The following is a 3,158-nucleotide window of genomic DNA, read 5'->3' as shown; positions in this document are numbered from 1 at the left end:
AGAATCAGGTGGGTGTTCATGAGGGTGAGTATAGACTAAGTTCCTTCCCCAGACCCTGCCATCCCAGATGGCTAGTGGGAGGGGTTCACAGAGAGGCACTGAGCCCCTTATACTTTGTGTCTGAGGCTCCAGAACATGTGGCCAACATGCCCCGTCCCTGCCACCCCCGCCGAAGTGCTGCCATTTGGAACGCATTTGCAGACACATGGATTGTTTTTAAGTTAATGCTTTTTAATTCACTCTGTTTCCCACTTGTCATTTTTTATTGAAAAGGTGGATTCTACTGGTGTGTGTTCCTTTGCGGGGGCAGCAGGGGTGTTCTCCATGGGCAGAGATCCGATGAGAGACAGAGACAAAAGGCCCATCGAGACATGGGGAATGAGTAAACAGGATCAGAGAGCAAGGAACAGGGAGAGAGATGCACAGGGTGAGACAGACAGACACAGAGAACCAAGTAAAGCATAGTAATTCCTCCTTTGGAAAACTGCTGTTTAAAGCTGCTGTTTGAACTACTCTGCTATTCTTAGACAGTCTCTTATTCTGTAGGTCAACTCTGTTATTTTTAGATAGTCCCTTATTCTGTAAAATAACTGTTTTAGTTCGAATAATAGAAAAAGATAGACCTTGCAAGCTAGCCATCTGACGTAACATCTGACGTAACAGGCTAATACTGATACTGAAAATAATTCCCACGTTCTTATGCCAAGTGTTGGTTCATTATGTATTCAAGGTTACAAACTGTCTGTAACAATAACCTACACAGAGCTCTTTGTGAAATCTGTAGACAAAGAAGCTCAAAAGTTATAAATGCGGGAAGCTTCCTCTGTCGGGCTCAGAAATTTGGGTAACACCTCCCTCTGGGCCCGAGCAAATAAAGACTCCTAATTAATTGACTCATTAAGGCGTCTCGTATCTATCTCGATGATTTACGATACAAACCAGGAGGGCTAAGGGAGCTACTCAGCTCTAAGGGAAGAGCGAGTGTGCTGAGAAATCCTGCTTCGGGAAGGCTGACCCCTCCACCTCCAACTACGGCCCCTGGAGCTGAGCTTGCTCTCCTCTGCGCTCTGGTTCCGTTCAGCATAGACATACATGGCTGAACTGGCCTCAGGGAAAGGGCTGGAAAGATGTGGTGGGCAATGAATGGACTGAGTATGCAGGACCAGGGTTGAGGGGTAGGGATCCGAGACCAGTCAGAGAGAGGAGGACCTGGAGGCGTTCCCTCCCAGATCCCTGCACGCCTTCTGTCTTCGAGCAAAGCCCGAATCCCGAATCCCATGCCATGGCTCTGGAGAGTGGCAGCCCTGGCCTGCTGTGCCACCTAGGGTGAGTTCCCTAACCTCTCTGAGCCCTGGCTATGCCATCTGCAGGAAAGGAGCGCTTGTGGCTGAGGTTCGAAATGGCTCAGGGGGTGAGGAGTTAGAGTAGGGTCTAGGTCACTTCAGTTGGCGGTTACATCCCTAAAACCCCAGGAATTTTGTGCCTTGGCCGCTGCCCCGGGCCCTATTTATTATGTAGGACTTGTGCAGACGAGAGAGCCAGGCGCTAGCACTTCCTCCCTTCACAGCTGAGAACCAGTTCATCCACCCCCCGCCACCCCTCCTCTCCTCATGGGTGCCTAGTACTCCGAACCTTCCCAGCAGTCAGTGTAGACACACGACCGAAGACACACAAAGATATCCCCAAGCCAGCACGTGGTGGCTGTGTAGACAGTTGGGCAAACACAGACACAGACACATGACACAGGGTGCTGTGGACAGGGATAGAGCTTCCCGGGGGGTGAGAGGACTCATTCGGTGGAGCAGCGGCTCCGTGGGTGCGTTCACCCTGGGCGCAGCTCCTAGGCCGGGATTCGGTGAACTGAAAGCCCGGGATAATTAGAGTGAATCACCTGTGTGCAAACAGCCGCAGTAGAGGCCACGGCCAGCCACCCCTCCCCTGGCCTGCCCCCTGTGATCCCGCCCCAGCAAAGAGGCTTTGCTGGCACAGCTGGGGCTGAGCGCCTGGGGGAAGGGGCACAGGCAGAGAGGCCCCAGGGCCCAGGGATTGCGGTGAGCCCTCCGCCTCCAGAGTGCCCCCCGTGATTACACACTCTAGCGCCCTGTGGCCATGGGATGCAGGTTGCGACCGGGTTAGGAATTGGACCAGAACTTGGTACGAGCTCCCCTTGGCCTTGTGCTGAGCGGGCCCTGGCGGCATGGGCCCAGGCATTTGGGTCCTTAGGTTTCTATTATCTTGGCCTCCTGAGCATTCCCCTCTCTGTGAAGATTTGAGACGGGGTCTCCTTGTATCCTGCCAAGGGGAGTGCCTGTCTGGAGTTGAGGCCGTGGGTGAGGAAGGGACAGAGTCTGGTGCTTGGCTTTTGGCGATCAGTTTGTCTCTGCCCGGATGCGCCACAGGACCCCAAAAGGGTGACTTTCCTGAGCTTTCGTTTGCGTGTTCACACCGTGCATGTCTCCTCTGAGACATGGAGTCCAAGGGGAAGGAGAAAGGTGCAAATTCCTCACGTGTGAATGAGGCTTTACACTTTGAACTGCTAGCCTGAATCAGTGATGTAATTTTGTGGTTTCAGGAGCCTTTGGCAGGTTGGGTTGGAGTGGTGGTGGGGTAGGGTTTTATATTTCTACTAGAGGCCCAATGCATGGGTGGGGGCCGGCGGGCCCTGACCTCGATTGGGGTGGGGGTCCCCGCTGGGGGGCAGGGCTGGCTGGGGCAAGGGGCCACGGTCATTCTGGTTGTTCTGTCCATTCTGCTGTTTTGGTCGCTGGGCTTTTATTATATAGAAGATATATTTGATTATATGTATATATAATCAAAAATATATAGTCAAATATGTATAAACTAGAGGCCCGGTACATGAAATTCGTGCACTGGGGATGGGGGGGGTCCCTTAGCCCGGCCTGTGCCCTCTCGCAGTCCGGGACCCCTCCCTCCTTACCCACCTGCTTGCTGCTTCCTACCATTCGGCTTGCTGCTCCTTAGTGCTGCCGTGAAGGCTTCCGCCACCGCTGCTGCACTCACCAGCTGTGAGCCCTGCTTCTGGCTGAGTGGTACTCCCCCTGTGGGAACACACTGACCACCAGGGGGCAGCTCCTGCTTTGAGCGTCTGCCCCTTGGTGGTCAGTTCATAGCCACCAGTCATTCCACCATTCGGTCAA

The sequence above is a fragment of the Myotis lucifugus genome, unplaced genomic scaffold (genome assembly GCF_000147115.1).
Source record: "Myotis lucifugus unplaced genomic scaffold, Myoluc2.0 scaffold_21, whole genome shotgun sequence".
In the NCBI taxonomy this organism is placed as follows: Eukaryota; Metazoa; Chordata; class Mammalia; order Chiroptera; family Vespertilionidae; genus Myotis; species Myotis lucifugus.
The sequence above is the reverse complement of the archived record's forward strand: the minus strand, read 5'-3'. Positions refer to the sequence as shown.